Here is a 13,301-nt window from a genome sequence, read left to right as displayed (position 1 = left end):
TGTAATTTTATATATATATATATATATGAAAGCTTTATCTTAGTATTAAAAAATTCATAGACTTTCAAAATATGAAATAGCAGGAATTCACTAATATGAAGCTAAAACCTTTTAAAATTGTAATTAGAATTACAAAAGTTTCTAAAGATTTCATATGATGAATGTTTGCCCTCTTGCGTGGGATCGCCAGTGGAAGTTTGTTGTTGGTACATCGGATCGATCTTCATTATTTCTTCTTTTAGAGCACTCTGCATCCATAGTATAAGTGACTTTAAGAAAATTCATATTTGAGAGCAGTACAACAGTGCAAACTTAAGATGATTGGAGTGCGTTTTATTTCTTGTTATTGTGTTATTCTTAAACAAGGTATATACCTTTAAAGCGCCTAATGTAACATTGCAAGGAGAAATAAATATTGTATACTTACTGATACCAATTGCATTTATGCACGATATGTTTAAAATCTAAAACTAATTCTAAGTGTCGATCAGGAACCTTAAAAAGAAGTAATATTTCTAATAGAATGTAAGGTAGTAGAAAAGGGGAGATCTTTTACAAGGAATTAAGTAAATCAAGAGATTGCAACAAATAAATTGTGTGCCCCAGAATTATTTTAAACAAATATTAACCCTTGATTTAACCCCTCTATCAACCTGTTGTCAATATATCAAAATGTTGTCAAATATGCACAGTCTGATAAGAATCTACATTTTAAATGCTAGACCTGTGTAATAAATTTTCTCAAATTCACTTATATTTGAATAATTAGATAAACATGAAGACATAATTCTGTTTTTCGAATTGAAGGTGGTATGAAACATGGATATTCGTCCCAATCTAAAATTCCTTTTTTTTAGGTATGCAATACTTTTTAAATGTTTCGTATAAAAGAAAGTATTAATTTATAATAAGATAATTCCAATTACACATAGAATGTATATTTTTATCTCGTCGTAAATTCATTATGTTTCACAGGACTATATATGAATATTATAGCTATGGATATTTTCTATAATATTCATATATAATTCGTGTTCTGGCATACATTGCCAAATTTTATATATACATCTTACTTCATTATTAAATGAAGGTTGCATGAAGGTATTTTTCTGAAGCAACGTAGGCATTTATTTTATAGATGAAAGTCAAAGATTTCTAGACTTTTCTAATACATTATATAAAATTATTAGATTAGATTAGATAAAAAAAGTATATTTTTCTTTGAAATGTGGCTTCATTATTTGAAATTGATAGACAAAAACTTAACATTCATTATTAAATTATCAATTTGTTTTGCATTTTACAAAAAAATAAAAAGAAAAGTTTTAAAAATTTCTGAAATAGCAATTAAATTTTTAATATTTAATGACGGAAAAAATCCTTTGTTTGTAAATGTTAAACTTTTAAAAATTCTAATCAGGAAGGAGATCAAAAAAATTAATTTATATAAAACAAATTTTGTATAAAGCAAAGGTAGATTACTTGACATTTAACAGAATATTTTAAAACTTAGGTAAAAGGAATGAAATTTCTTATAATAAAACACCCATAGAAAATGATTTAAGTCATATCGCAGAATTCAGCGTTTATTGCAAAATAGATAACAGGATTTTATTGCCACAATAATTATAATCAAATATAATAAAAAAATAAAGCACGCTCAACTTTCAAAATTTTCTAAATCTGACCCTTTTTACATAGTGTTGCCGATAAAAATTTCTGTTTTTTTTTTATACATATATATTGTTTTCTTCAAGCAATTAAACTTTTGTCCAAGTGAATTTAAAAAAATTCTAATTAATGGAATCAAATGATTGCAGAAATTGCCTGTGCGTATGTGTGCATGCTCGCGCGCGCGTATTAATACTTAGTATTCCTGTAAAGAATAGGTCTAAAAGTATATTTCGCTACATGCGTTTCAGGGCAAACTTATGACTTAATAATAGAAGTCAAAATATGACATTACAGCAACTATCCCTATTTACAGAAAAATTACGTAAAAATACTACTATACACCAAACTTTTGAACAGAAAAATTACGTACAAATACTACTATACTCCAAACTTTTGAACAGAAAAATTACGTACAAATACTACTATACTCCATACTTTTGAACAGAAAAATTACGTTCAAATACTACTATACTCCAAACTTTTGAACAGAAAAATTACGTACAAATACTACTATACTCCAAACTTTTGAATTTGAATAAATTTGCAAATTTTAACTGTATTTCTAGCTTACTTGACTTCTATCGAGAATTCTTAAAAATATATTGAACTTTAATATCTAATTTAATGTCTGAAACTGGGAACTTTTACAACTGATACAAAATGCAGTTATATGAGTTCATTTTTTGAACAGCTTGAACACGTTAAGCAAATTAAAAAAATAAAACACTTACAAAAAACAGGAGTAATAAAAGCAGAGTTAAAAGTTTCTTTTTCAAATATTTCCTTTAATGTACACAGACACACACACACACAGAGAGAGAGAAATAGTTTTCTTGAGCAAATATAAGGAATAATATTCTCGAAATATTCGACATGAATTTAAAGGGACAATGAAAATGAAAGTATATTTGGAGAAAGTCCCTGTAGTGTATGCAAGGATTTTGGATCGATAAGAACAATATTTCGGTTTTTGAGTTTTCTGAATGGCTGCAGCATCTTGATCAAAATTCGGCCCACAGTTTGATGGCATAGAAGCTACGTTTGACATTCCCAACTCTATTACTTTTTTTAAAAAAATAAAAAAAAGTCAAAATCTTTTTTCTTTTTCACCATTTCCATCTGCTGCCGCACATATTTCGGCTCTTGTTCTAACAATGGTCGGGATTCCGATATCTAGAATTCTATTTATTCTTTTCCATCCCAAAGTTACATAGGAGTTGTCATTTTATTTATTACGCTTTCTTGTACCCAATACGAATGGCATTCCTACCGAGTCCCGATTTTCTATTTAATACTGAAATTCCCGCTTAAAATTTCAAATGCATTCTATAGAAATTTATCGAGAAGCGACTGAAAAAAGCTGTGTTTTTTTTCAAATTACTTTCCTTTTGGTTGTAAAAATTTAAATTACATTCTCTGCCAGCGTGTTCTCTGTAAAAGAAGGAAGTGTTCGGAAGCGCTTTTCTAACTTTTTATTCATTTACTTTCAGATCACATGTGTATCGGAGGGTTATTTCAGTTTTATAAATATTTCGGTAAAGAATCAACTTTCAAGGTTGCCTGCAATAGCTTTTTTGACTTTCATAAGTTTACAGAGTTTGTAATTGAAATTCTTTAAGGTCGATATTGAAGTTCACTTTAACATAAAATAAAAATAAATATATGAATAAAAAAATATGAATATCTATAAGATTAACCATCTTTGCTAGGAATTTTAAAACAGCTAATAAATTCTCTTTTTAAAAAATGTTTACAAAATACAAAAATGTGTGATAATAAATTTAAATATTTAATTTTTTATTGGAGATTACTTATGATAAAATATTCTTTTCAATCAATTGACATATTAAGACTTGAAGATGTGTAATAAATAAAGAATGTTCTGTTTTAGAGCGTTCAATAAAAAATAAATTCAAAATACTTCCTGTTTTTAAAATGTTTTCTATAGATTAAATGGGATTAATAATAGCTATTCACGTTATTAATGGTACTGAAGTCCATTTTAAATTACCAGAAATACTCTTCTGTAACTTTCTCGCATGCACCCCGAGGCCACGCTGGCATGGTGGTAAGGTCTCGGCTTGTGAGCAGTAGGGTTTCATGTTCGAGATCCGATTCCACCGAGGAACCGTCGTGTAAGGGGGTCTGTTCCACGTTAAATCCGTCATGCCGAACGTCTTCCCCCTGGTGTGGTATGATGTGGAGAGGGGGATGCCAGCTCAGGTATCGTCCTCGTCATCTGACCGCGCTTCAAAATTATGAGGTCAGTCCCAAATAGCCCTAGTGCTGCTTTACAACGGGGCGTTAATATAGCTAAACTCGCATACTTTCCAATTAATTGTTTATCCTACACCACATAAAATTGATAATTTTTAGTAAAGACGCAAATGCATTCTATGTTATTCTCGAACAAAAGTTAAGAATATAGGGGTTTTTTGTGTGGATATGGCATTTTTTTCTTAATATGTCATGTGCATGATTTTTACTAACAGGTTAAAATCAAAATTTTTCATCAAAATACAATTGTCATCGGAAGTATACATACCGAATTTCCTTGATTTAAGTCAATGCATTTCAGAGATATTGCTTCACAAGCATAGGAATGTATAGCCGGCATATACTCAACTATTTGAGAGAATTGACTCAAAATCGTATTGGCATCTACATTGTAGATGCTAAATGTGGGTATCAAATTCTATTTATCTAGCTATTCACGTTTTGTAATTGACGAGTTCATTTGTACTTGAACAACCAGACAAGCAGACTTCCACTGTACAGATTTTGTTCAGAATTCGACAGAAATTTATACATTTGGTCTAAAATACATATATCAAATTTCTTCCATTTATCTTGAAAACCTCTTTAGTTACCGTGCTTCCAGAAAGACAGATAAATCGATAATCAATAAGTAACATTCGTAATTTTTTACATAATAATAAAAAAATTCAATGCACGGCAATTCGAAGTAGAAATAAAAGTATTATGAATTTATTACTTTTCAGCATAATTATCATTCAGGTTAAAATATTTGTCCCAGATCTGACTAGATTTGAAAATCCATGTCTCATAGAATGCTGTCAACTGTATACGATCTTCGTTTAGAGTCAAATTTTTAAAAGACAATGAACTTCTTCAGAGATTTAAACAGATGAAAAAGTGAGGATGCCAAATACTGATGTGTATGGCGTGTGCTTCGAAACTATCAAACAGTATCCCAGAAAATTTGCATGAACGGACAGACTGCATTCTATAAGAAGAGGATTTTCAAACTATCCAGTGCAGGGACAAATGCCTCAATATGAACAGCAGTTATGGTAAATTGTAAAAAAAGTGGGTAACACTTTCATTTTCATTTCATATTATAGTACATAGCTTTTTTATTGCTTTTTATGATTTATTTTGGATTTGAAATGACATGAACCTTAACTTTAAACGTTTATGCATTTTTGATGTAATCATTACAGTATGTGTTCAACTATGTGAAGGTCGTAATCCTTTTTATCAGAACAATATCGGTTCATTTTTCAGATAGAGATCTATTCATAGAATTGGAAAGATTCAGTAATAACCAGTGACAATTTTTTCTTCCTTCTTAGGGTTGGAAGTTGTTCTACACGTAATTATGATTTGGTTCCAAAAAATAAGGAACCAACTTAAAGCATTTGGTTGCAACATTAAGATATTTCAGAATTCTTAAGTAAATAGGTCATGTAATCTGACCCAACAACAAAACTGTCCTTGCTTCAGGTATTCCATGACTTCAACATTATTGGAAACAAGTTGTCCATAATATTGGTAAATTTGGTAATTAATAGATAACAAATTTCTACCTCTGGTATTAACCTAAATCTTTAAATTCGTTTTTCTGCCATTTGTTTCCAAATGCTAATTTTTCCTTCAAATCTAATTATTGAGATAATAATCAAGATGTAACAGGTAGTTTTAATTTAACTAAGTTTGATTCTGATAGGTTTCTAGACATATAAGGATTTAAAGGTAGAAAAATCTCAATTACCTACTCTTCACCAAAATCGCATTTAAAAATGTACAACCAACTGTAATTTAAACAACTAATGCGAGGAAACAGCTGCAGAAATACTCACAATTCAAATAAAAATTAAGACAAAAGAAATAAAATTATGTTCATAAGTTAAAGAAAGAAAATAATTTTTTTCAAAATATTACAGGAATTACGCAGTAAAATGTTAAAAATATCTTATAAGTTGAAATATAAAAATTCAAGTAACGAACATCATTAAATAATTTTTTCTGACAAAAGAAAGGAGGAAATAAACATTTGACAGTAAAATATAAAAATATAATAATGCTACATTTTTTGGGCACTTCGCTTCAATTATCAATTATTTTTCTTTCCATGAGATGGAATTGAGATATCTTCAGATGACTCATCTAACTTTTGGAACGCGTACTCCAAAGATTTTCTTCCAAAGTCCTCACTTTAGATTCGGCATTATATTTTAATTTTTGTGTATTTTTTTTTCTGTTCAAGATTTAGTCAGAACCAACAAGGAGAGCCTAAACACTTTAACATAAGATTCTTAAATATTTTAAGATGATCTGCACTTATTATTCTAGGATGTCTTCTTCTAAGATGATCTTCACTTATTATTCTAGGATGTCTTCTTCTAAGATGATCTTCACTTATTATTATTCTTCTAAGATGATCTTCACTGTTTAGGCACCGTAAGATAAATATCATTCCATCAGATATAAAACAGTGCTTGATATGTTAGATCATTAATTTCCTTTACAATCAAATGAATAGAAATTCAAATCGCTACATTTCCGAGAACGCGAAGAAAACTTACTTAATGAATAGATAGTCTCCACATTATATAAAATGGTTTCCAAACCAATTTTATTTAATAGTAAAGTTGGGCAAAGAGAAAAGTGATTAAAAACAACATTAAACTTAAACGGAATATCTAATCAAGTATTTCAGAAGTGACTTTATCAATACATCAACAACAGAGAATTTCATTCGCTTTTTCCTTCTTTTCAATATTAAAATTAAAAAAGACATATTTTGTTACTATATAATAAAATCAAAAAGACATACTCATTTCAAGAGAGGAATAAAATACATTAACAGAGCTAGTTTTTATGCAATAAATAATGGTACTAAAATTTGGCAAACAAAGAAAATATCAATATTAAAAGATATTCATTGAAGACCCTTAAACCCACGAATAAAGATTGTTTGACTCACACATTTTAAAAATAGAATCAATTAATGATAGATACACATCTTTGAATTTAAACTATTATGTTTAAATTTCTACCATCAAGATTTATAGAAGCATGCGTATGGTGGATATATCCTGCAGCAGTCAGTGTCATTTCAGCGGTTCAAATACTTTGAAAATAGCCAACTGTCAATTTGAAAATAGATTAATTTTGTTATTCTCTCTTTATGAGATTATTGAAATCCTTTCAGAAAAAAAAACACCAGATAGGGCTTGTTAAATATGAGAATAAGTCACTAATTTTAATAGTAGAATTTTCAACAATTGACTCCTTTATTTCAATATGAGATGCATCCATGCTAGATGAGTACTAAAATTACTATAGGTAAAATATTATCTATAGGTGGTGCATCATTCTAAAGCGTTCAGATTCTAGATTCTAAAGCGTTTATGACGAATCCTTCATGAAATTCAGCATAACATTAATTTTAGTGATAAAACTTTGAACAGATCTAATAGTGATTTTTAAAAATCTCCAGAGAATCCTTTTGAATGTGTAATATTTAAAATTAGAAATGTTAATGATTTTAAACAAGAAAACTTCGCTCATATTTGTAGTTAGCAAATATGTATTTATGTATATTCTCTAAATAAAAAGTAAGAAAGCAAAAATATGCATTATTTGGTTTTATATATAATAAGTGTTAATAGGAAATCAATGTAACTAATACGTAAGAGTTATTCGAACTATGTTGCATTTAACCACGTATTACATTATGTTTTATTGGAGGAAGAAAATTAAACTATCATTAAATTTAATAAATGAATTTATTTGTTAATTCTAATAAGGCACTTGGTGATTATTAAATTCACAGGAAATATATTGCTTGCTCTTGGTTTCAGCTAGATTTTTTATGCATTAAACTTCATATTCATAACATGCTCAATTAGATATTTTGGAGTATCAAATTCAGTAATGCATGTTAAAATCTTGTTACTTTAATTACATTATACTTGGTCTGTTCGTTTTGCTCAAGATTCGTCCAAATTAAATTAAGTGCTGTGACGCCATAACCCTATTAAAAGTATATCCGCCCGAATAACCTATTTTTTAAATTCACATTGCTATTCGAAATTCATTTTTCTTATCCCTTACTTAAAGTTAACTCGCTTCATTTCTTTTCTTTTAATAATGGATGAAATCAAATGATTCGATATTTATTAGAACAATTAAAAGTATTTAGTTTTATTTTGTAACAATGTTTTATAAATGAAAATAATGCAAAAAAATTTTTGAAGAAAACAATTGATGAAGAATGTTGGTATAACTAAAACACAATTTTTAAAACAATTTTAAAATAGGGTGATAATTGTTTTTGTACAGTAACATTTTCAGTAGGTATCGCAGAAAATACCGAAAGCTAAACCAATTTTTATTTAATTAAGTTTCAAAACTTTCTCTCCTATGTGCCCATTTTCCTTCTCCAAAGTATAATTATGCCTAAATAATTTATTCCAGGTCAATCGGTCTGGTTTGTAAAGAGTCAACAGACAGTCTAGACTGAGTCATACAAATACAGACACACATTCACCTTTATTATTAGTAGAGACAGACATAGTTCTACACTTACTAGTACAGGTATTTAAGTAACATTTAATTTCTAATAGAGTCATATGAAATCAATTTGAGCTTAAGGTTTTAAATCAGCTATATTAAGTGAAATTTGAATCAAAATTATTGCAAACCTTTAAGCATTAATATTTTAAATCTATTTCATTAAATTAGTATCTTCCTAAATATTGAAATAAGACGTGCTTCAAGAAAAATTTTACAAAAATGATTTTTTTTTTTTTTTTTTTTTTTTGACAATTACACATATCCCATTTCAAAAATTTAGAGAACATTCTCAATCTAGTGGAAAAAATGTAACTGTAGCTTTCAGCATTGCATATATAGAAAATGTTTTAAAACAGCTCGATTCACTTATTTTACCTATGGCATTATAATTTTAAATGTAGAATATTAATTCTTACACAAATTGAAGAAGCAATAATTGAATCAAAGTAAATACTTAACCAGGTTTTGATGATTATATTAACTGTTAAACAAAAACTACAATGATATGTTTTATTTTTAATATATTAATAAATATGCAACAATTTATATACATAGATTCCTTAAAGAAATCTTTAGTTTATATAATTTTCCCTGAAAACTTTATAAATTTTAAAAACTACTCAATAAAATTACATACTTTAAAAATTTTAAATAAAACACTGAAACCGATGAACAGGAAACACGATGTGCTGTCGATTCTGATTTGAATAAATTCGTTGCTAGAAATAAATTTTGTATTATTTTTTAATATATACGTTGGCAGGTTGTATTAAAAAAATTGAATAAGTAAAAGTTAAGTATCTATTTGCAAATACAAATAAATACTAAAATTATTATTTTTTTAAACAATTATAACATGCTGTTCAATGGAAGATACGAAAAAAAATGATTGCATCAAATTGATTGAATATTTAAATAGAAATAGGAAATGTTGATTAAAGTGAAAAATTATCCAAACCTGACTGAAAGTACAAATCCTTGCCTGGGAATTATGCATGTGTGACATATATTTGAGCGATATTTTAAAATGTCCCATCCAGCTAAAGAAATGAAAGGAAATTTGTTGAATTAGCCGTAGAATTAGGCATTACTACAACTAATAATTTCAAAATTACAGAAATAAAAGAAATAATTTTTTTAAATGCAAATTAAGTTGAGATGTATATAGCGTTATTATTTACGAACATGATTAACCAAACGGCCAAAGAAAAAAAAACCCATTAAATTAGACAGAAAAAGAATTGTTACTAAAAATACTGAAAACAGAAATAATAAATTGCAAAGGAAAGAAAAATTATAGTTCACTCGAGTTAGTAAAGCTAAAATTACAAGCCTTGATTCAGAATAGTGGCAGTATAAATTAAAATAGCTTATTGAATACTAATACTCATTTTCCTAAATAAGATCTTGAGAAATTATTGAAACAATACTTATATATGTGTAATTTATGCATTATAATCCTCTCTGCTTATGTTCGTATATTGTATCTATTATAGCCATGTGTCAACAGTTAATTTCTGATTCAACAGAGATAGATAGATCAGCCGTCAAAGAAATATTTTTCAACTAGGAAAATGTTCTATATAACATAAATAAAATATTTTTATATTATTTTATTTTTATATATGCTTATTTATACTGCTGAAAGTTTTATGGAACCAGAAGTTTTGGGCTGTTGCTCTGTCAATCATGTTAAGTAAGGTATTCTTCACACATTAAAAATACCTTAGGTCTGATATCGGCCTGATATTTAAAATAAAAATTAATCCACTCTCAAACGACAAAAAAAAAATAATCGAATTATGGAGATTTTCATTTTATTGTATCAGATCAATCAACCGGTGCTGCGTTGATTAGTAGGTTTACCTTTATTAGAGGATTTCGAAGCAAATGTTTAATTTATCAAAAATCTCCTAAAATACTGATATTTAAAAGCTCATAGCTCGGTTTGTTTTAATCACATATGAGTGGAATCTTTTTTCTTTCTTTAAGTACTGGTGCCAAAAATATTTTAATTTTACTAAATATGACTGTAAAACGAGGAAACTGTATGAAAAGTTAAGTATCCTAATTTTTTGAGGAATATAATTACTGGCTCTAATAACTTAAAATATAATTTGCTTTCTCATTTAAAGTTTTTTCCCAAGTATATTCTTTTGTCCATCTCTAACAGTTTAAATTATACGTCAATTAACGATAATGAAGAATTCTCTGTTTAACAGATATACATTCGATAAAAATAAAACGAAATATTTTTTAATTGCCATTTGTCTTAGTACTCATACTTGTTTATACATATATGAATGTTCAATTGATCTCAGACACACATTCAGACGAACATTCTTTATGATTGTTTCCTTTCTTTTTTAACTTTCATTTTGTGGATGTATATCCAAAGCAGTTTAAATCCATAACCGACATCATGGTCTTCAAATCCATTTATGGCACTTCACTGCTTAATGTAGGCCTGATATCGTCCTCAAAGCTCCGGGCGATATTCCTTCCAGTAATGGCTTCCCTAAATGGAATTGAACACGTCCAAAGGATCTTCAGGAAACCGTCTTCCTGCCTTATAAATCTGCAGTATCCAACGATAGAAGCACTCTTCCAATCCTCTAGCCCCACCCTCTACCCGATCATAAACTCGAGCTGGGGATATATGAAGATCATCAAACGACGATGCCGGATGTGGACAGATAGTGAAACAAACTTGTGGATAGTCATCCACTGAAAAAGATCTGGAAGCCAGAATTGGCGAATTTTTGCTGGCTTTGTTTTTTATTCAATACATCATGATGCCAAGGTTTGTTTTCTAAATACTATGATTTGAAATGCCAATTAAATATTTTCATGTATTATTAAAAAGTTCGTACGGAATACTATTCAGAGCAGACTGCTGGACTAATATTACCAAATATGGCTCATAGAAATTTCGTTAGAAAATACTCACAATTACTTCTTCTTCTCCTTCATAATTAAGAAGTTTTTTTTCAGTCATTTAATAGAATTTTAATTAAAAAATTAACAAAACATTCTAAAATGTTCTTTAGTTATTGCACAAATTCTTTTCCACTCCGCAGTAAAAAATTTTAAAACTAGCTTTATATTGATATCTATCTGCTTTCCGTTCAATACTTTTTTCAAGAATTTAAAAAAAGTAAAACATATTTTTATTTACAACAATACTTTTTATTGTTTATTGGTTTTTCACCGGTGTGTTCAACTATAATAAGTACAATTTGTTATGTTATCGTTGCTATACTAGAATTAATATAAAATATTATCAAATCTAAGACTGTATTAGGTCACTATATTTTGAACTAAAAATTTGAATCTCCTTTCATTTTTTTAGTGTTGCTAGAATATTATTAATTCAATATTTAATTCACACTATTGAATGGGGTAAAATATTTTTAGTTCAAATCCATAAGATCTATTCTTGCTTAAAACCGATTCTTTTTAGATAAATAGAGGGCGGAGTGATACAAAATAAGTTCTTTCTATAAAAGGAACTAAATTTTTTTAACCGTGTCCGAAAAAGTACAAAAGTTTAATCCCAACAAAATTATACGACACTAAAAAATAAATGTACGTTGATTAAAATTCATGTGATGATTAAAGAATGCAATGAACTAATCATTTCTTGATTAAAGAAATCAGTGAGTTAATCATTTCTTGATTAGAGAGACGAGTTACCAACGGTGTTGTTAATTTAAATAGTTTCTGAATTGATTTTTATGTTCAAATTACTCTCTTGATTTTTTATGTTTCATTGTTCTATTCAAAGTTTCTAACTTAAAAAATGAGAAAATAAAAGGATAAAAATTTTATATGGCCTATTTCGACTTTATCTAAATCGTATGCTCCAATTTAAAATACACAACAAACGCTTCATACTTACTTTGAGTGAGTGTCGCTCTACTAATTAAATAGCAAATACCTATTTGTAAGTATGTTATGTTTATTATAGGCTGATATTTAAACATACCTTTAACTTTATTCATAATTACTTTGAGTGAATGTGTTTCTGCAACATATAATTAGATAATTAAAAAGCAAATTCATATTTGTAAATATATTAGGATTATTATAAGCAGATATTTATACATACCTCTAACTTATTTCATATTTTCTTTGAGTGAGTGTCTTTCTATAATAGATAATTAAATAGCAAATTCCTATTTGTAAATATGTTATGATTATTATAGGAAAATATTTCTACATACCTTCATTTAATTTATAAGCTTTGTGCAAGATTTCTATTTCTTTTATTAAATGATATAACCTTCATAAAATGCTTCAATACAAATATTTGCAAATTCTTCTATATGCTTCACTTTTTTTTTCTTTTTCGATATAAAGAGGAATACCTCCATTCAGTTGTATAAATTTTAATTCATAGTTTATCATTATTTTAAAATGTTTGCAATTACATTTATTGATGAATGGTACTTTCTTCAAATTTAATTTTAGCACAGCAAATATTACTGCTGAGGTCATATAATTTTGAAAATGTTATCGGTATATAAATTATCATGCAATATGACCTAACTACCATAAAATCTCAAGAAACGTTTAATAATTATCTTTAAAAAATGTTAAACACATTATTTAATGCAACAAAAATTTATAGAATTATTTGCCAATATATTTTTTTAAAAAAATAGTTCTTTTAAAGTTTTAGTCATCTATACAAAAAATCCAAAACAATAATGCAACTTCCTACGTGGACAGAAAACCGTTATTCAATAAAAAAAAGAACGATAATTTTTTCAAAAAACATCAGGGCATGATTTGGCGAG

This window comes from Argiope bruennichi, chromosome 1 (assembly GCF_947563725.1).
Source record: "Argiope bruennichi chromosome 1, qqArgBrue1.1, whole genome shotgun sequence".
Taxonomy (NCBI): domain Eukaryota; kingdom Metazoa; phylum Arthropoda; class Arachnida; order Araneae; family Araneidae; genus Argiope; species Argiope bruennichi.
Note: the sequence above shows the minus strand (reverse complement) of the source record.